Genomic DNA, 23,674 nt, shown 5'->3' with positions numbered 1-23,674 from the left:
GAGATAAGGGCTGTACTATCTGTCTTTACATGTGCATACCTGTATATTTACTTACGTAAGTGGAGTCCTTGTGTACAAAACTTTGAAGTATCTTTCGAGTATGGTAGTGTAGGCTATGAGTTGTCTTGTCCTGTTATCAGGGCCGTAGGACAACTGCCTTTATGTTTTGAAAATTTAAGTCAAAATAAAAAAATAATGAAAATAAAAATATGAAAAAAAGGCAGTGACGTGGTATGTACGTCCCTGAAAAATAATGCATAAATTGCCGTCCATACTTACTGTAGAAGTCTTAACCACAATTCAAAAGCGTCTATTTCGTGCAGACGTAAACCTTACCAAATGACTAATGTTGTGAAAATCAAATGAAAAGTCACGTGATGGCACTTAAAACGTGACCACAATTGGATTCTACTGAAATGTCTTTATACAATATTCATTAGTTATTTATACGTTACAAATATCGTAATATTGTATTGCCTCATGAAAAAAATATCCACGGTGAAATCACTTCATTTCTAACCAAAAGATGTTTTGCCTGATCGATAAAGGGAAACAAATGTCGTTTTTATTTTAATTGATGGCGAACAATTACACTAAGAGTGAAAAAAAAATGAATTAGAAAAGAATATGATCAAGTAAACAAATCACACTAGTGGTGTTATTTTAAATGTGGTTGATGACAAATGAAATCTGAATCGGTTGGCGTTGAAAAGTCTGAAATGTTAAAACAATTGAGTACAGCGGTCATGGCTGGAATATAGGTCATCAGTGTTAAGGGGACTAGGTACACGTGCTACTGGCGTCTATAGTTTTATTATGACATTTGACATATGTCTAGTATGTACCAGTCGTATGTATGTTACTGACCTGTAAATAATCTAAATCGTTACTGTTTTGAATAATACCCATCTGAATGTCACGGATCTCCATAGCTGATGATAGTGAAATTGAGTTCAACGGTGGTCACGGTTTTTTTCAGTGTGTGATTTTTTCTTTTTGTTGATGTTGTTTTTTAGTGTTTTTTTTGTTGTTTTTGTTTTTTATTTTGTTTTGTTTTTGTTTTTAACTTGTATAGATTTCCATTCGGTTTTTTCGTTTTATTCGATAAGTCATCAAAGTATATATATATAGAACCAGAGACAAATATACAAGTCTCTGATAGAACTCTATTCCTTTTTTTAAGCCCCGACCCGTCATTGGCACAAGGGCATGTCTAGTCTAGATTAAAAAATAGCCAGAAATACCTTTATATAAGACAGTGCATTTCTGGCTATTCTTAATGTAAGACTAGCCATGCCCCCGTGATTTTAGCATTCCAAGAGATCTCCAAACATCACTATTACAGAGAAGAGACCGCGTTATAGTTGACGTCGTAAAACTGTCCATATCATTGTCCAGTTGTCCTGTTATTTCCCAACTGGTACGTACATCACAGGAAATGTATGCTTGCTTTATTGGAAAATTACTATATATATAGTCACCACGTGTTAGTGGCAACGCCTACTGGAGTAGACAAGACAGTGTGTATGTCCGTCCGTTCAGTATCGGGTCCCGTGATGGGTGAGGGCGCGGTGATGGGTGAGGTTAATTTCCAGCAGGGACGAGCATATCGCGTCCCCATAATACATTTTAAATTATGGTCTTTCTTTCTCGTATGAAAATCCACACAGAGCCTGACATTTTCCCCACTCTACCCTCCCTCATTCTCGCATTACATACAATGAAACTCAAATCTGAATTTGAATTTAATACATTGGATAGATAAAATATTTTTGTAAATAAAAAAAAAATTAATAACAAATGATTAAAAAAATCTATCATTTTGTGTTATTCAACAAAGATAATTTTTTAAATTTGATATTTGATGATGTCACCATTTTAATTCAGCGATATGATTTACTCTCAGATTAAGCCCCAGGAGTGCTAACCGATGATGAAATAATCGATGTCGATTTCACTTTCAAAGTTCAAAAGTTTTTTCTTTTTAATTTGCCCTGAGCTGTATTGAAAATTAATTTTAAAATCTATCTGTATTGTATTGTAGCTGTATTTTTTTCTTTACATGATATGCTTATGTAGTATATGGAGTATATGTATATGAGATTTATATTCAGACCTGTTATACGTGCTATCGGTGTGTGCTGTTACACTATAGTGTAGACGGTCTCAGTCCTACACGTTTACAATTTGACCTCTGACCCGCGTCTCTCTCTCAATTTGATTGGACGACACACTTTCATTGGCTAAATGCATGACTGGATGTAGAAGTGTCGTTTATTTCTCAACACATTTCTGTTTCGAACACTTGGAAATATGACTTGAATTTTAATCTTTTCGTTTTAAGTTATTTAACTCAGAGTGAATTTACATATAACACTGTACATTTAGGTACAACAAGAAAAGCTTTCGTGGAGTTTCACCTTATACGTGGTGGTCTGTTTATCTGGACAGGTGGACATTGGTGACAGCCTATATTTGGACTGAAGGGGACCAAACATGTCGTAAGTATTAGAGAATATATATGTATACAATGCTCTTTCTTTCGTGTTACCTCTTAGTTGGATTAATTACAGCTTTTCTTGTTAAATATTTTAACGGACGTTGAAGTTTACCCTATATTTTGGTGGGAATGTGTACAACACTCGTGTTTCATTGGTTCCACTGTTATTTGATCCGTTGGGGGCTTTTAATTGTGAACATGTGTCTAGCCTAGAGTGTACGTTGTAGGGGCTGTGTGTGTGTTATTTAGAAAGCTTACACTAGATTTAGATATACATGCTGGATATAGTTGGGTATCGGTAAATACTCGGGGGGCCCTTTTAGCGTTGGCCTGCCTCGTAAACAGACAACAAAGCAGGGTGTCCAAGCCCGGGGGCCTCGTAAACAGACAACAAAGCAGGGTGTCCAAGCCCGGGGGTACTGGGCCGGGCTAATCTTGTAACAAAGACCTTGGTGTGATTCAAAGCAGAATTGACTAGAGGAGATTTGTTGTTTGAAGGTGTTAATTAGCCGAAAGCGTGCTATAAACTCTTTACCAAAATGTGTGCTATAGACGATATAAATATATATATAAATCGGGAATAATCCGGGACGTATCAATACTTCCTCGGGAAAATGAGCATCAGTAAATTAAATAATACAGATTGTGGTGTTTCTTAAATGTTATTGTCTTTCAATAATAGAATTTATTCAAGAAAAAAAGTTAATTGTTGTCGGCGCAAAAAGACCATAAAACAAAGCAAGATTTCAATATTAGCTATTAAGAGACAATATTTCCGTGTTTTTCAACAAATCTGTTCATTGTTTACGTACGTATCTGTATACAGTCACATAGACTTTTGTATGATGGCACCCCACCTCCCCTCCCTCCCCTTAGCATTGTCCTAGCTGTCAATGTCAGCGGGAAAATGTGCGTGCATTCACCTTCAATATACACGCTATCAACAGGTTGGTCGCCTCACGTGCAGTTGATACATACCACATGTAGAGTACGTGCATGTCTGTTCGATATCGCATACTTATGTAATAATTAGCGTCATTGTTAGCAACAAGTGTTCGATAACAATTAATACCATAGGCAAGAACGGCGAATATTATTGTCGGTCGGAACCAGCTGTATATCAGAAAGAAATGTCAGGTAGCTATGTGGCTCCTATATTATCATATAAAAACATACATCCCATAATGTTTTATACAGCGTTACGATTGTTCCACAAAACTACCCTTTAAGAGCCCCTTATTATAAGATGATATATCATCCTGATAACAATAATATCAAGGGTAAGACGCTGTAAAATTCAGAACGGAAACATGCAAGAACAGTTAATAAATGTTATGAGAAGAACCTCCGATATCTACATCTGAAAGACGTAATAAAAAAGTATAGATTACGGAGCCGATTTATGATATGACAGTTTTATCTTGAGAGTATTTGATTTAGAATTTAGTAGATGTTTACCTATACTGGTAAGACAAGCTTGTAAACACAGCTAACATCGCTGATATTTAGTTGAAGGTCAAGTTTTGGTGACATTTTAGATGGCATACTATCAGTAAACTTTATGTTAATTAGTCAGTAATTACAGGAAATTATGTTGTAGACACTGTGTTTATATAATTAGAAGTAAAGTAATTCGTTAATGTCACATATTTGAATTCTTTCCAGAATATTCTATCCACGTTGCTGTCGCTATACCCTAAGATATCAAACTAGAGCTTTGATATGATTAAAAAACATATACCTGAAAATAAATTAGTTTATCAGATAATTACATGACAGGGTTAAAAAAGAGGAAATGAATATTTTCTTTTCTGTGATAAAGTGTTTTGTACAAGTTTCTTTACCACTGAAATAGTGGGAAGGGAAATTGTGTGAAAAAACATGGTTGAATGTACTCCGTGGTAAACAAATATGTACATTTTTGTATATATCATACATGTATCAACAACCACAAATTTGCCTTACCAAAGGATCAAACCAGCATTATTGAAAATTAAATATCCCTTGTCCATTTAAAGGCAAGTGAATAATAAAATAAATACAATAAATATACACCTTACGCTAAACTTTTAAATACCAAGAGTTTAATTTGATTTGATTTTAAAACCTAGATCTTAAATTATTTAAGAAAGAACGTTTCTTTAACCCAAGGGAGAATTTTTTGAGCTTTTTAACTGTACAACAGACTGCCTGTACTAAGCCACTCACGCCTTTTGTTTGTCAAGTATCGGATTAAACATTAATCTGTTAAAATCGCGACGAAACAACACGGCCTGATTACTATAATTCGTCCGTGGTACAGAGTAGTCGGCGACCACCCGCTTATGGTCGAGGGGAAGCAACTCTGCATATCGCGATTTAGGTTACGCCGTCTGCGAGAAAAAATACTGTCAATTAGGCACATTTTATATCAGAAAAAATGTGTTGCTAAATTGAATTTCGATAATACATTAAAAAAAAGGTAATTTATATATAGAAAGAAAACTCTTCGGGTATTAAAAATCGTACATTCATTTGTGTCTGACTGTTAGAAACAAGTTTCTCCACTCCATATACCTGGTATATGTCGTTATCAGAGCAAGCCCTGGGGGCGGAGATGAGTATCTGACAACAGTTGACGTATGTAGGGACAGTCCAGTTCTGAATACATTAGTCTACCCCCGGGGCTTTACTCTGTGGTAGTACTAAGTGGCAGACACCGTGTAATGTCTTGCATTAGCCAGGTCGTGTAAAGAGGAAAATAAATGTCCTAGTAAAGTAATGAACACATCAGGTACGATTAATCTAAGTACATACTATATGTATGTTGAAGAATGAATACATGTGTGAGTTTCTTGAAGTATTTGACGTAATTGTATCCAAGTATGAATGTATACGTTTTATTGGAAGTACAAATACGTGTTTTTGAAGTATTGTAGGTTTTTGATGTATGAATGAGTGTGTGTACATTTGGAATAGGAATAAATGTATGCTTTTGATGTAAGTATGAATAAAAGTATATGTTTAATGTAAGTATGAATAAAAGTATATTTTTAATGTAAGTATGAATAAATGTGATTTTTGGAGCATATATTGTACGTGCATCAATTAATGGGTATATTGTTAAATGGTGGTTTATAAGTACGAATCCCGTACATTTGAAACACACGTTGTTGTGAAATTATAAAATACAAATATGATTTGTTGAAGCATGAATGTTCATGTATAATCTGTTGAATTGTGAAAAGTATGAATACTGGATCGTGGGTGTTGTTGGAAGTGTATCAATTGAAGTAATATACTGTATATATATACATGTGTATTATTGAAGTATGAACTCACTTGTGTGTGTTGTTGAAGTATGAGTGCACGTGTGCACGCGAGTCTTGTTCAGTGTTAATACATTCCCCGTAAAATAATATCCGTTACAAAAAAACCCGGTTTTCATTTCTTTGTTTTAAACCAATCTAGCATAGACATTTATTGAACATTTTTCACATTCATAGCAAAGATTTGGTACATATGATTTGTCATTTCATTTATGTCCCTTGTGCTACGTACAAAAACTAACTACTTGGTCATAGTGATAAGTACTTTAATTTAACACAGTCTTACGATCAGACTTTGCCAAGGAAATCATTTGATACACAATTATTGCAAAGTTTAAGTGTCTGGTGATGTCCACAGTCAATTACATCATGATATCAAGATCTTGTGACAAAAACGTGTCTAGAATGATTCTGACAGCGCAGATGGCTTGGATGCGAAAAAAAGTCGGGAGTTTTATATATCATGTATATATTACACAACACTTGGGTTGATATGTATAGCAGTCTAAATAAACGTGATAGTAATTACCTGTTTTTGGAATAAACGTAACAAAGCAGACATTAGTCAACTTGTGGCCAAAAACCGCAAAAAAGTGCGAGATAGATTTTAATACAGTACCACATTGGCACAAATATAAATGTAGATAAGGAAATTAGCAGAACGTTCTGGCGGACACACCGTTGTCTTTTCATACAAAACGTATTACGTCACAATGACGTCATGACTACATGCGTCACACTAAAATTGTATTATTATAAATATAATTTCACCCTGACAAAAATGGAATAAAATTAGATAAATTAAAAAAAAAATTGACAACTGTATGTATATAAAATTGTTCAAGCGTCCTTTATATATAATAACATGTTGGTTTTTGCCTTTGGTTATTTAGATAAGGAAATCGGCGCTAAAGTATGATGCAATCTCTGGCTGTAAATTTATCAGACACCAGACACCGCTTCCGGTAGTTCTAGGACCTATATGTATTTCTTCTTTTAGCCAGAAGCTAAACGTTCACTTTTGAAGTATATATACGTGTTCTACTACTAACGCGTTACGCGAAGAATAAACCTTTGAAGATGCATATTAAATCACATATTATAGGAAATGAAAACCAGATTTGATTAAAAGCTGCATAATCAATTTTGATATAATGTCAATTTATGAACTGATTTAAGAACTGAGAGCTAGACATGTATTGATGCATTGTATATATATAAGTTTGTATCTTCTCCGAGATCAGCCGGTAAATTGGGTATTAGGTTTGTGGTTTCATACATACTTATGTACAGTACAAAATTGGGACACTTCCATAAGAGTAGACAATGCTATCATTTAATCCCCATTTCGTGCAGGTCGACCAGATAAACTCGAGGAATACAAGTCGGTTTATGGTTTTATTGGTCTGGTTAGAAAGGCCATTTGTCATATTCAATTTCACTGTGACATTTGGAATGGGTTACAAAGTTTGAATTTAACATGGCCGTGAAGTCGACACAACATATATTATGTACAGTATAATGATGGTCAAATGAATTTATGTCGTAAATATTCCAAATTTGAAATTATGCCGAGATTTTGCGATCTTACTGGTTTTGTACAAAGAAACCTGAGTGAATACATCGTTATATCTCGATATCAAAGATAGGTATCTCGCGTCTCGGAAAGGCAAATCGTCTACGCCTTTATAAACAGCCGCGTGTTGCAGTTGGCGAGCTCTTTTGTAGGTGACCAACGAATTCTTTAATCTGAAATCTAGATCTCGGATGTCCATTTATTGGACATACTCTGTCCAAATCAAATAAATAGATGTCCATTCATGGGACCTACTCATGAGAATATGTCCAAATTAAATAGATGTTCATTTTAATGGCATCCGCTGAAACAAGCCATATTCAGTTCACGGCAGGCTAAAGGCACTGACAAATTTATTTCATGTTTGGGTTTCTCAAGCATCCATGTCGAGGGCCTGATATGGAATTTCAAATTAGGTCCACTTCATCTGCGAGGGCACTGTTTAATGTCTTTCCTGCTTTCAATCAAACCAGCCATTCAGTCCACGGCAAACAGGCGAAACACACGCTGGAAGATAATATCTTAAAGAATGTGTACACGCTCGTATACATGTATTTAAAATAAAAGTTGAGCTCTCCATGATAGCATGTCGAGATCCCTGATATGGAATTTAGATTAGACACAGTTCGTCAAAATACAGTGTTCTCATTGATATAGCAATAATGTACAGCGAGATATTAAACGTCAAGGGTTCTGTTAAAGACTAATTCTATTACATGTAGTAGAAATGAATGTGATTTAATTATCACCTCATAGAATTTGTCAGATGAGGCAAAGGTCGCTTTGACTGGAGAAAATTATCTTTTAAATGAAAGAATAAGCAAAATCATGTTATCACGGACGCTATTTGTATATTAAATGAACTCGCCGCGAAATTTACGGTAATATATGTCCATGATGTTATGGATGAAGATTCGAGAACTAGCATAAAGTCGAATACAAATACTGGCGACGCGTGTTTATGAATTATGATTTATAATTTCTCTGCATTATACCTAGACAGAGACACCAGACCGTGACCAATGTACCTATAATCGAGGACAATACTGTACGTGGTTTGACATTTTGAGAATGTCACGCGCTGTCGTCGATCTTGATACATAATCCTGAGTGGCGATGCTTGGCATTTACTTACGAATAAATAAAACAAACTGAAATTTTAACTCGACTACACGCAATGCGACACAGTCTGGATATTTTTGCACATACATGTAATTGTATTTCATTAGTTATATTCAATTATAAGAAATAATCAAGATCTGCGGTTGCCTCCCCTGTGTTATATAAGATTTTTGATCAGGGACTGTACCCATATATATCCCATGGTATGTCCAAGTTTACATAGCTATGTGCTGTAAAAGTTACCTTTCTTATACAATAAGACTTTTTCATAGGGACTACCTATACAAATCCCATGGGGTGCCTCAGTTTACATACATATGTGTACTACACGTTTACCTGTGGATAAACCTGACCATCTCTGTCGGTACCAGTAGGGGTTCTGTCATAATTGGCAGGTGTGACGTAATATGACGTCACACGTCCCTTTAATGGCGTCCGATTCTCAACACATGCATGTATACATACGACGAAGTTATGTAATTGAGAGAAAATCCCTAGAGCGTCGGCCCTTTCCTTTTCACTTTTGTTCGAAGATTTGTAAACAATTTTGCCGAACAAATTCTCATATCAGGGGACGTGATTAGCCCCGGGATTAAATTCCCACCTCTAGTTGTTAGCCTAAGAAGCCAGCATGACCCAGTTTGTACGCTTTGTACGCAGTCAGATAAGAATAACTTTATTCTGGTGCTTATGAAAGTGTCCCGATTTTACCTGTGTGTGTTAACATTGCCTTAGACTACAAATAGACAAATAGCCCACACAGGTAATAAACAATGGTGATTGTAATAATAAAAATGAGACCATTATAGCCGAGTCCTAACTGCACTATCCTATAATATATCACTGTAAGTGTGTGATTGTCATCTGCCCCTTTGTTGCATCATTTTTGTTAATTCAGGATCGTTTAGAAATTATTCTGAATAATATTCAAATGTTTATTTATTCCATTACTGATTTCCTCCTTTCTGATCTTACAGAATAGTGTGGATATTTGGGAGCTGGGCGAGTTGGAACAAGCTCAAAGGAAATGACGACGATGATTGGATAGATCGTATGAACCATCTCTACACGGTAGTGCTACTGTGTATTTTCGCGGTGTTCACGGGTGGCGGTCAGTATGTCGGGGACCCCATCCAATGTTGGTGTCCCGCACAATTTACGGGGTCGTATGTCTCGTATACGAAATCCTATTGTTGGATTAAAAATACTTACTATATTACCGATGGATGACAGCATCCCGGAAGAGCATGATGCTCGTGATAAGGAGGAGCTCACCTACTACCAGTGGGTGCCAATCATTTTGGTCTTCATGGCGTTTATGTTCAAATTTCCTTGTCTTGTATGGAGGATGCTGAATGGTTACAGCGGCATCAACGTCCAGAGAATCGTCAACATGGCCGCCGATACCCAGACCAGCGAACCCAAGAAACGTGATGAAACCGTCAAACACATTGCTGTTTACATCGATAGATGGCTGGATACTCACAGGCAGTACCAGTATAATTTCGTGGTGCGCATGCGCCAAAAGGCATCAAAATTTTGCTGCTTGCTATGCAACAAGAGAGATGGCACCTTCCTTATCGGACTTTACATGTTCGTCAAAATTCTGTACTGCGTCAATATCATTTGTCAGTTTTTCATCCTCAACGGCTTCATGGGACACGACTTCTACTCTGCATACGGACTTGAGGTTATAGGAGATATGGCTAATGGCGGACAAATTCGTGAATCAGCGAGATTTCCCCGCGTGACATTGTGTGACTTTGACATCCGTCAGTTGCAGAATCTCCAGCGATGGACTGTGCAGTGCGTTTTGCCCATCAATCTCTTCAACGAGAAGATCTTTATATTCCTATGGTTCTGGTTTGTATTCGTGGCCGTCCTTACTCTTGGAAACTTCTGTTTCTGGGTTTGGCGAACAGTCGTCAAGCAGAATAGAGCAGCCTACATTAAAAAATTCTTGAAGGTCAAGGATCAATTGCACGGAAATGACGACAAGAAAATCTGCAAGTCTTTTGCCGATGACTACCTCCGTGATGATGGTCTTTTTGTGCTGCGTCTTGTTGCCAGGAATTCAAACGCGATCCTCCTAACCGACTTAGTCATGAATTTATGGGGAATTTATCGCGACAAAGACTCTGTGAAAAAGATGGCCGAAGATCATGAACCTCATGCATGATGTGGAATTCAGCTTAACCAGCTCGAATGAGAGATGATCTACTCAATAACTGCCATCATGTCACTTCGTGCCTGTATTTCAACGGTGCTCGCCATGGAGCAAGAGCGTTAACCTTGTGTATTGGCTAAACAAAAGGACGGAACAAAATATTGTAACATTTCCAGAGAAAAATACAACATTCCAAAAATGAGGTTACCGCGACATTGGATTGCTTGAAGGTAGATGGGGTGACCTGATTTACACTTTTCACGTGACCGTCACTTTGTCATGTGATGTCGGTGCTAGGAATACGCGTTAGACGTCCTTGTTTATGAGCTAGTTGTGTTACTGATGAGAGAGACAAAGACTTGTTTGTAGGGTGGTAGCATATCGAACAAAAGCCAGGGATTCCACTAGTCATGTGTCAAATATCAATATACCATGTGTGCCAGGCGTGTCTTACACCTATCCCCATTTCAGCTTAATTTGTATAACGCTTAAATTTGCGTGATTATGAGAAATCGAACGAGTTTGTAAATAAATTCCGTAATTTTTCATTTTAATCGTTAACGAATTGAGAATACCATAGTCTTGTGATTATTTAAGACTCGAATCTTGTGTATTTTTCTTTAAAATCTTTGATTACCTATTAGTTCAAATCGGATTTTGAAAGTGTTATTTATAGAACTGAAGTGGGGATATGGTGTATTAACGCTGGCACGGCTCCTGTAAAGTGTTCATTTTGCCTTGACCTTCATGGTTTAACTTCCGGTTTTGTACTTCCGGTAGCAAGATAAAAAAAAATCACAAGCATTTTTTAAAAGGTTTATCGGAGAGCATCTTGCCAAGTTTTGCGTGTAAAACTGTAGTATTGCTCAAACGGGCACACTTATTTGTTGGAAATTTTGAGTTTCAATCTTTTTAATGCAACATCTGTGACCACGGTTATATACATTCTATTAATCGATAATCATTAATCGATCAATCGGTACTTATGCTATCATGGCTTAATATACGCAATTCACATATTTTAATTCACTCATATTTAATTATGACATCATGGATATTTTTTTTGAAGATTTTCGTATTGTACACTAGATGTTAAACAAATCACGATGCTACATTTAAAGGAAGGCCGATAATTAATTATTTTTTATCTAGTTCAGTTTTCATCAATAGTTAATTTTCTGTGGACTCGTAATCACAATTTACCAGATTTTTGTTTGTAATATATAGTTTGTCTGACGTTTTGATGATTTAGCTTCCGTTTGTACCTTAGGGTCACGTGGTCATGGATTCTTGCTTACCAATATTGTTTTATTCGGACTTTAAAAGTCTTCATAAATTCATGATGATTTAAAAGCAAGCTTGCCAGTTACATTTTATTTTTCGTTTCCAATTTTCGTTGAGGCATCTACCTTGAACTCTCAAAGTCTAAAGGAGACGACGCTGCCTTTGTCATTCTCTACCAAGAGTTGTCGTTCATCACGCGCATGATTTTCAGGAACGACAACTCTAGTAGAGGTTGTATTTTTGTGTTTATTAACGGTGATGGGAGACATTGTAAAGTGAAGTAAGTCATTCATTGTTAGTAATCTAGTCTTTGTGATGACCAAGAAAGCTCAACGAAAATACAACGAACTTTGTACACCATCGACAAAATTTATTTCTTGTAAAACTCTCAGAAATGAACAGTTTGCTCCAGATTACTTTATTTTGTTATCGGATTTTGGTTCAAATACTAAATCGTGCTTTTTAATTATCGTCATTTAGACTATTTTGTCTTCCAGTTAATCTAGAGTGATCTCATAATACGTTCTGGTTGTTATGATAAACTATATTTATACATCTTAAACTGTTACCAGTGTGTCAATTTGTCACGGCATACATGTTCAAGCTCACCAATCTTAAATTAACCACCAAGTATTTACAATAGAATTGATGAAGTACTATAGAAATGTATATACATGGAAATTTTAAAAAATACGAACAAGTTGTATAAAGTCTATGCAGTTTCAGTCAGAATCATTTTATTTCTGATTCTATATGTCTTCCAATGTTTTCAAATATTCCACATTTAGCCAAATATCAAATTAGGTATACATGCAGTGTACGTATAGTTTGACCGACCGCCTTCCATTATGCATTCAAACCGATCGGAACATATCAAGATCTCATCAGGATTCCATTCGCTTTCAAATCTTTTAGTGTGAAATGTCAAGAATTATGATTTTGTGATTATTGAAGTTAAAATAAGCCTTTAACCATATTATTACTGTCCCGGAGCTTCTTCAAGGGAATCGTCCACGCCAAGGAAGGCTGTGTGATTTAGATAGAAGTGTTTCTATTATACGGCATGGTTACAATAGCGATTTATATATAATGGTAGGTCAGTATATATGGTGGTCACATGATTTGCCAGCTGTCTTTCTGTCTGATTGGAGAGCGAAAGAACGTACGAAAGAGACAATAACGTAACGGGGAGATAATCTAGTACTTGGGCATTGCTGAAGCTTGCATTTTATCAGGCTCGTGTAATTCATGTGCATTCAACAGTGCATTACAGATAATTGGAAAATACCATATACACTTATACCTATCAGAGGTAGTGTGGGGCAGATCCATTCCTATTAGAGGGAAAGGGGGTAGCTCCGTTTCTATCAAAGGGATTGTTGGGCAAATCCATTTCTATCGGAGGGGATGCAGGACAAATCCTTGATGCAATCAGAAAGGATGTACCCGTAGGTTAAATTATTTCTTTCAGAGGAAATGTTGGGAAGTCCATTCCTATCCGAGGAAAGCAGGACAGATCTGCTTTTGGGAAACATGGCAGAAAATATGCCTTATCTGATAATACCCGAATCCACCCATGTGAAGTGGTATTATATATATTTTCCATTCGCATACTTCCGGTTTTTGTACGGAATTTGCCGAGTAGCTTTTATTGTTTCTGCACATACTCCTATCTGTAACTGTCAATTTTAAATCTTGACAGTAGGTTATCTGCTGGGCATTTTATACATAGCGTTTAATTCTATATTTTATGCTTCAGAGAATTATTATATACATTGTATATCATTTATCTATCTTTGGGGCATTATAGGACTACACGTATGCTATTATGTCTTCGAAATCATTTTTATATTTAAACAGTTGTCAGTAAACTGATAAAGACAGATGCCCTGAAAATGAGATAATGCTTATGGATTTCAAAACCAGGGCTTCCACTTACTTATTAGAATATAGTGAAGGAATGAATGGAATGAGAACATGTGATATTTCCACGCCGATATTTCATATACACAAACATGCACCGTTCATAGTGGATAATCAATAGACAAATGATATTAGAGAGAGCATTACTTGTGATAGATGAAAACTGCTGTTATATATTCGTGATATACATGTTGTATAGTTCATTTAAAACTTTTTACAAAATCGAAGTAAGATGTTTCATTTTGATAAAAGTTTAATATTTTATTTTTTTTTACATAAAAATCAACATTTCTCCTGATCTGACCATCAAAATTACCGTGTGTGCCTGATTGATTACATGATCTTAACGAATCGTTTTAAATTGTTGTTTTGCCAGTATGGTAACCTGTTGCAGCTTCCTGTTGAAAATAAATACAATTTGCAGCAAAATGAATATTATGAACTGACTTTAAAGATAATACTTTATAAGATCTTTTCTAATGAGAGTTATTTTATATAACTAGTTATTTTTTGTTACCATCTTTTTCTCGTAAAACCTGAAATGTGTTGGAAACTTCTGTTCTGGCCTCGGGAATCACAACATATCGGCCGATTCCGGCACAACTCGGAATCCGAGTATTGGCGGAATTAGCCGAACAGTTACGATTGCATTATACTGGCCGAACCTGCTTTGTTTCCCCATTTAAATAAAGTATATAGTCAAATTTACTAACTTAAGGTTTGCGTCTCTAGGAAGTGATTTTAAGTATTGTGACCTGTACATAGCGATAAAACATACATGACACCTGTATAGTGAGAGGAAAACGAAAGTAGAGATTTGCATGAGTTAGAATTTTAAAACTTGATTGTCAAGTGTAATTGATGATGACTGCAATATATATAAAGTTACATGTTTATTTTGAAAATAATAAAAAAATATATTTAAATAATTACTGATGTGTTTTGTTTATCTATGAAGGTTGGGAGAAGGTGAACTAGATATTGGGAATTGGTGGAAATATGTATAAGATCTCGACTCTTATGTCATTTGCAGGGGTCTATACAGAACATCCAAAAAGCTAGGTGGTTAATTAATCTCATTTTACGTTTCAAGTTGAATGTGTTCAGAGCCATTTTTATTTTCCCGACATCACCTTTGTATTTTGAAGCATTGTATCACTGAAAGTGACAAAGCAGGCGTATAGTGCGGTTTTCATTGATCGCATTTATTCTAAATTTAAAATTCCTATTTAAAAGTTCTACTGATGTATTTTCACTTAAGGATGTATGCACCGTTCCTGACGTATTTATTGATGTTGGAATATCAAAGAAAACAAGCATATCCTTTAGGACGTAACAATCGGTGGCAGATATAGATCTCTACACGTTACAAGCTATTTAGCATCGGTCAGTGGTAGCCTATTACGTAATGTCTGGGAGAGGTGACATCCATAGAAAACGCCCATACCAGACAATGATTTCTGTAAACAGCAATGTAATGCTTGCATATCCAATATCACTTGTCGGTCGAGCTACCAGTACAAGTTTGTTATGCTCGTATTTGCCGAAGGAGGAAGTCTTAAACGGCGCTCACGTCACAAAAGTGTCATATCAATGTTATCCTTTGTGTTATTTCGTGTCATCCCAATAAATCCCAGGAGACACGAGACATTCGCCACATACAACCAGGTATTTCTGAATGGTATATATATATATATATATATATATTCATATATACTGTACTTTTATGACCAGGATATGCCTTGTCTAATTGCGGACATGTCTTTCGAACGACCTCCGATATAACTTTAATGGCGCTATGTAGTTTTCAGAAATATCAAATTAATATTAAGTAAGGCCATACAAACAAAAGCTCATTATTTAAATGATCAATTTACAACTGCAACTGTTGGTGTCATATTGCCCTCCTTTTTATAAGTGATGGTTGAAATTTTCGAGATTCTACAGAAAGTTTAAGAAACGACATTTATAGAATAATGAATGGAATATAATTTGTCTCTTTTTTATTTCGAAGTATACGTGATTTTATTCTTCCATCGAAAAGAAACAAAATTAGATTAGATATTAATGAATTAGATTTATTCGTCCTTCTCTCGTGGATTAAATGTCAGATACTCCATTCCGTTCTTTCACAATAGTTAAAGGATATCCGTATCACACATGGGGCTATATATACTTTAAACCATACGCCCGGGCGTTACCAACAATGCATCCGGGAATTACCAACCATTTATCCAGGCACTACTAACCATACATTCGGGAGTCACCAATTATACATCCGGGCTTTACCAACCATACATCCGGGCATTACCCACCATACATCCATATTCTACCAACCATACACCCGGGTATCATATTCGGGTATTACTTTCAATAAATCCCGGCATTATCAACCATACATCCGGTGGTTATCAACAATACATTCCGGCGATACCAACCATATATCTGGAGGTAACACACCATACACCAGGGCATAATCAACCATACATCCGGGCGTTACCATCCATATATCCCTGCGCTAGCAACCATACGCCCGGCGTTACCAACCATAAATTGCAGTTTAACCAACCATACATCTGGGTGCTACCAATGTTATGTTCGGGTGTTACCTAACCTGGGCGTTACCAAATATACACCCCGGCGTTACCAACCACACATTGCGGCGTTACCAACCACACATTACGGCGTTACTAACCATATATCAGGGTGTTACCAACCATACATCTACATGTAGGTGCACCAAACCATCAGAAGTTAAACAATGTTAGAAAAAATTATCATTAATCCCTTTTGGGATGAAACAGGGGAGTTTCACCCCTCGGGGAAAGAGTCTTAGTTTGCCAAATACGAGGCTTTGATGAGAAATTCTATTAATCTGTTAGACCTCTGAATATCAGACATATCGGATTAGCCATTGTTCATGGCCTCAAACGTTTAGAGACAATAAAAAACACAACTTTACACGTTATCTTAACCTCCTATTTAGCTCAGCTCAAATACAACTACATGACTATCATAAACGGGTGGTGGTGGTCATATGCTTATGAAATACTGTATCCTCACAAATCTATTGTGGCCTCACCAAAATCTTCCATTGTATCCCACCTACTTTTATAACAGCAACATTCTTCTACAACCTGTAACTCCGTCCACTAATGTGACCCAATCCTTCCATTGAAGCCCCATTTACCATTGTACCAGCATCCTTCCATTGAAGCCCCATTTACCATTGTACCAGCATCCTTCAATTATAGCCCCGCCCACTTTTGTAACCCCTTCCTTCAATTATAGTCACGCCCATCAGTGTGGCCCCATCCTTCAATTATAGTCACGCCCACTTTTGTAGCCCTTCCTTCAATTATAGTCACGCCCACCAGTGTGGCCCCATCCTTCAATTATAGTCACGCCCACCAGTGTGGCCCCATCCTTCAATTATAGTCACGCCCACCAGTGTGGCCCCATCCTTCAATTCTAGCCCAGCCCACTTTTGTAGCCCTTCCTTCAATCATAGTCCCGCCAACCAGTGTGGCCCCATCCTTCAATTCTAGCCCAGCCCACTTTTGTAGCCCTTCCTTCAATCATAGTCCCGCCAACCAGTGTGGCCCCATCCTTCAATTATAGTCACGCCCACCAGTGTGGCCCCATCCTTCAATTATAGTCACGCCCACCAGTGTGGCCCCATCCTTCAATTCTAGCCCAGCCCACTTTTGTAGCCCTTCCTTCAATCATAGCCCCGCCCACTTTTGTAGATCCTTCAATCATAGTCACGCCCACCAGTGTGGCCCCATCCTTCAATCATAGTCACGCCCACCAGTGTAATCCAATCCTTTCATTGAAGCCACATCAAGTGTTCTTTATTCTTCTTTAGTAGCCCTGCCCACTAGCGTAACCAATTGCCTTCATGGTAGTCCCGCCCTCTAGTGCCGATGCCCCGCTCACTAGTGTTACACGGTTTTTCTATCGTAGCCTCGTCCATAAATGTAATCCAATCCTTCCACTGAAGCCCTAACCACTGTTGTAACAGAATCCTTCAATTGTAGCCCCGGCCTCCAGTGTAACACAATCTTTCTGTCGTAGCCCCACCCACTAGTGTCACCCAATCCTTCAATTGTAGTACCGCCCACTAGTGTTATCCAATCCTTCAATTGTAGTACCGCCCACTAGTGTAATCCAATCCTTCAATTGTAGTACCGCCCACTAGTGTCACCAAATCCTTCAATTGTAGTACAGCCCACTAGTGTCACCAAATCCTTCAATTGTAGTACCGCCCACTAGTGTCACCCAATCCTTCAACTGTAGTACCGCCCACTAGTGTCACCCAATCCTTCAATTGTAGTACCGCCCACTAGTGTCACCAAATCCTTCAATTGTAGTACCGCCCACTAGTGTCACCCAATCCTTCAATTGTAGTACCGCCCACTAGTGTCACCAAATCCTTCAAATGTAGTACCGCCCGCTAGTGTCACCAAATCCTTCAAATGTAGTACCGCCCACTAGTATCACCCAATCATTCAACTGTAGTACCGCCCACTAGTGTCACCAAACCTTCAATTGTAGTACCGCCCACTGGTGTCACCAAATCCTTCAATTGTTAGTACCGCCCACTAGTGTCACCAAATCCTTCAATTGTAGTACCGCCCACTAGTGTCACCCAATCCTTCAATTGTAGTACCGCTCACTAGTGTCACCCAATCCTTCAATTGTAGTACCGCCCACTGGTGTCACCAAATCCTTCAATTGTAGTACCGCCTACTAGTGTCACCCAATCCTTCTATTGTAGTACCGCCCACTAGTGTCACCAAATCTTACAATTGTAGTACCGCCCACTAGTGTCACCAAATCCTTCAAATGTAGTACCGCCCACTGGTGTCACCAAATCCTTCAATTGTAGTACCGCTCACTAGTGTCACCAAATCCTTCAATTGTAGTACCGCCCACTAGTGTCACCAAATCCTTCAATTGTAGTACCGCCCACTAGTGTCACCCAATCCTTCAATTGTAGTACCGCCCACTAGTGTAATCCAATCCTTCAATTGTAGTACCGCCCACTAGTGTCACCAAATATTTCAATTGTAGTACAGCCCACTAGTGTCACCAAATCCTTCAATTGTAGTACCGCCCACTAGTGTCACCCAATCCTTCAATTGTAGTACCGCCCACTAGTGTCACCCAATCCTTCAATTGTAGTACCGCCCACTAGTGTCACCCAATCCTTCAATTGTAGTACCGCCCACTAGTGTCACCAAATCCTACAACTGTAGTGCCGCCCACTAGTGTCACCAAATCCTTCAATTGTAGTACCGCCCACTAGTGTCACCCAATCCTTCAATTGTAGTACCGCCCACTAGTGTCACCAAATCCTACAACTGTAGTACCGCCCACTAGTGTCACCAAATCCTTCAATTGTAGTACCGCTCACTAGTGTCACCAAATCCTACAACTGTAGTACCGCCCACTAGTGTCACCCAATCCTTCAATTGTAGTACCGCCCACTAGTGTCACCAAATCCTTCAATTGTAACCCCGCAAGCAGCTGTTTTGCTTTTCTATAGGACTCGTCAGTGATGTTAGTGACATCATACATCTGTGTCGTCCATCTAGGAATTTACAGTGATGTAAGGGGCATCATACAGCTATTTCGTCCTTTTATGACTCGTCAGATATATTAGGGACATCAAAGAGCTATTCTGTCCTAATAGGACTTTTCAATGTATAAGGGACATCATAGAACTGTGTCGTTCTTGTCAGTGATGTAAGATACATCATACAACTGTTTCGTTCTTGTCAGTGATGTAAGAGACATCTTACAACTGTTTCGTTCATCTAAGACTCGTCAGTGGTGTACGAGACATCGTAGAGCTATGTCGGTCATCGAAGATTCATTAGTGATTTGGGGAACCATATAGCTGTGTCTTGGTTATTGTTAACGCGGTCTGAGTTACCATACAGGACAAGTCGTGGTTATTGTTAATGCGGTCTGAGTTACCAGACAGGACAAGTCGTGGTTATTGTTAATGCGGTCTTAGTTACCATACATGACAAGTCGTGGTTATTGTTAATGCGGTCTGAGTTACCAGACAGGACAAGTCGTGGTTATTGTTAACGCGGTCTGAGTTACCATACAGGACAAGTCGTGGTTATTGTTAACGCGGTCTGAGTTACCATACAGGACAAGTCGTGGTTATTGTTAATGCGGTCTGAGTTACCATACATGACAAGTCGTGGTTATTGTTAACGCGGTCTGAGTTACCAGACAGGACAAGTCGTGGTTATTGTTAACGCGGTCTGAGTTACCAGACAGGACAAGTCGTGGTTATTGTTAACGCGGTCTGAGTTACCATACAGGACAAGTCGTGGTTATTGTTAACGCGGTCTGAGTTACCATACAGGACAAGTCGTGGTTATTGTTCATGCAGGTCTGAGTTACCAGACAGGACAAGTTGTGGTTACTGTTAATGTGGTCTGAGTTACCAGACAGGACAAGTCGTGGTTATTGTTCGGGCGGTCAAAGCTGTGTCCATTCATCATCCCCAGCTTTCAGTGGTTTGGGGATGTTGCCAACATGAGTGATGGCATTTGGCGTTAAGGTGCTGTGTGCACGTCGTTATAGAAGGAATGCACGCAGGGATATGAGTGCACGTTCGTGGGCGAGAAACAGGGTCAATGAATATGAGGAGTTAAGGAATAAGAAAAGTTCATTCTTAAACCAAATAATTTGTATTTAACATGTACAAGGTTCGTTTCGTCGCGTGAACGCCGATGGCTATGTGTAGTATTTAAACTTTATATTCAGGGACATATTCTCAGTCACATAAGTCCTTGGAATATTGTACTTATTCACATATTAACAAAAATTATGTTTCTTTATTCAGTAGAAAACACCAATAAAATAATCTTCACAAACGCAAAATCAAAACAATACATATTTTAAAGATTTTAACTGTTGACATGGATGACAAACTTTGTATTTCACAAAAATATCACGCGATCAGAACTTTAATTTTGGTAAAAAAATAAAGATACTTGTTTTATCGAAGGAACGAACACATCATGCACGTATATAAATATTCCGTTAGCTCATGTTTCGGGAGGTAGCATCCCGAACTACGAAACAGTGGCGAAATGAAATATTGCTGAATATGCCAGTGACGGTGGACAGATTTATTACGAACGGTAAGGTATGGTAGAACGCATTATGATCAGATGTAAGGTATCCAGGGGGATGGATGGACAACCTGTTGGTATTGCAATAGTGTAGAAACGCATAACAATTATTGCCACTTTCCTTAGCAAATAGGCATTAATCTTCCGGAACTGACGAAGCACGTTACCATGACGATTGGTCTTGGCATATTAATGGTAATATATTTAGTTTTTTTTTTTTGCGGGGGCATGACCTATGCAAACTAGGAGGGGAAGACGAAGGCGATGTACAACCATTGACTCATTCCCATCTTTCATGCTGTACAGTTAATATACAAAATCCCAAATTCGTGATTCTTGTCTCTTTATTTTTCAAAATGTGGTAATTTTAAAATCAAATGTTATTTAAAATTACAAAGTATCATGTGATTGTATACACGATTAACGTGTTATAATTGGCGGGAAACATAATCATTTTAGCATGATATATTTAATTCCTGACCCTCTTACCATGCTGACTGATCATATTGTTAATCACCGCGCGTCCTGTTATATAATGTTTAAAATTAAACTTTAGCCGTGTTATAACCTAGAGGTTATTTTTATAACGAATGTAACAGCTTGACAATACAGAAATGGGGGACAGATAGAAATCTGAATATCTCTGTGTATATACCGACCAATGAAGTGGGATTAAAATTACAGTTGAGTGTGTGTTCTGACCTTGGGTCCATTGTACTGTCATATTGACCGGTCACCGACCTTTGTACGAGTTTCGGACAAAGCCCCAGGTACTCCATTGTGTGAAGTAGTTACATAAAGCCGGAAGACCTTTGCGAACACAATTTGACAGGTGCTTATATTGACATCTTGATACGATCCTCCACGATAATCAGGAACAAAAGTACAAGCTGGCACTTTCCTTTCTCTCCTTTCTATGTTGTTTCATTGTAAACCATTGGTTACGCCGGTAAGCGGGTTGGTAGGCATAGCAACGTTATTTCATTGGGGTGACAATCTCTTGACGGTTGGCATATTCATGCGAACTTTCGTGACGATTGATTAAAACTAAATATAAAGGGTTTCGGTTTACAATACCCTGTTTGTTTGATTTGGCTATCGAGCTTTTGGTCATTTTGAGGCGGGGTCATCTTGTACTAGATAATGGTGTCTACACTTACCTCATTAAATCACCCGCAAAATTCCTGACGTTGTGCACAGGGGCCTGAGAATTTGTTACTTTCCATGTTTAAAAAGACCTTCCCTAGTGTGCATAGCACTTTTCCGACTTTCATTTTATTTTATTTATTTATTGTTTTTTTGGGGGGTGGGGTGTTGGATTAAAATTAGGTTGAAATGACAACCCTGGTGTTCAGTAATGTGCTGTGCTATACACTTTAGATAATGTCCAACTACACATATAGACTGTAACAAATTCGCAGGTCCCTGTGTCGTGGTTTAGTCAGACAACCGTGAAACCGTTTTATATATAGAGTCCCTCCTCTTCTCCTAGTTCGAAGCAGTTGATATATAATTCATATAAAATTGTGTATATAGCTTATAGTATCGTGACAGTACCCAATCGTATACATATCACGTCATGTCTACATAGTATACATATCTTCTTATCTATATCATATATTGACACAGCTGTAGATTAACATTTAAATCAGATTAGTTTTATTATCTGTAATATCATCATATAACCTTTCAAATTACATTTGGAGCATGTTTTATTCAAAGTATTCAAACACAGAATTTTTTATTTCTGATCACATTTATTTTTTGTTTCCTTATTGACCAAACTATTCAACAACATCGCTAGCAGAGTGTGTTCAATATGATACCAAGGAGAGTATTGTATTGAACACTTCGCTAGCAAAGTACTTTGATAAATGTTACATATTCATGATCAAATATCGGCATTCCTAAACAATCTAAGTAACATCTTTGTTGAGGCCTTACGTAGTGATCATTGCAAGAAGAGTATAACAATTGAAAACATTTTATTAAGTCGCCAAGCCACATGGAACTCCATATTTAAACAGTCCTTGTAATATTCGACATCTACATGTACCAATACTACCACCCCGTAACATGCTACCCAAACCACAGGGACATGATAATTTATTACATGCTATATAAAATTGGGTCTTTCCTAGTGTCAATAGCACATTTTCAGACGTTTTGGGGGGCTAGATAAAAATTAGGAAAACAGGACATCCACCCCGTGTTCATTATATAATCGTATTACATAAAGCGTTTGCTTTTCCTTAACTGTACGCTTAAGGTATATTTTGAACTATTGCACAGCTAGATGACTATTGCACTGTCACGTGCGAACTATTGTGACCGTGACGCTTCAGATTTTGGTAACGTGCGAACTATTGAACACCTATGACGTTTCGGAATTTTGTCCTACCCTTTCAAGCGTCTAAGTCACTCAGATGTCAACACTACAAGACGACAGTCGTGGCGACTTCAAGGCCTACAAGAAAGCGATTCTAAGTGTGTTTTAGTGATTATGTAATAAAACAATTAAGTACTAGTAAATCATTTGGCCTCGTGCAATAGAACACTGGTCGATTACCAGTAACTCGTGTTAAATATTCTGGACAAATGCACTGACAGCCATGGTATATTTGTATAATA

The 23,674-nt window shown here is 37.7% G+C and overlaps 1 pseudogene; it reads left to right on the top strand.

Annotated features, from left to right (window-relative positions):
* The first annotated feature begins 2,252 nt into the window (after positions 1-2,252).
* On the top strand, positions 2,253-14,812 carry LOC117317847 (annotated as a pseudogene).
* The last annotated feature ends 8,862 nt before the right edge of the window (positions 14,813-23,674 follow it).

The sequence above is a fragment of the Pecten maximus genome, chromosome 19 (assembly GCF_902652985.1).
Source record: "Pecten maximus chromosome 19, xPecMax1.1, whole genome shotgun sequence".
Lineage (NCBI taxonomy): Eukaryota > Metazoa > Mollusca > Bivalvia > Pectinida > Pectinidae > Pecten > Pecten maximus.
The sequence above is the reverse complement of the archived record's forward strand: the minus strand, read 5'-3'. Positions and strand labels throughout refer to the sequence as shown.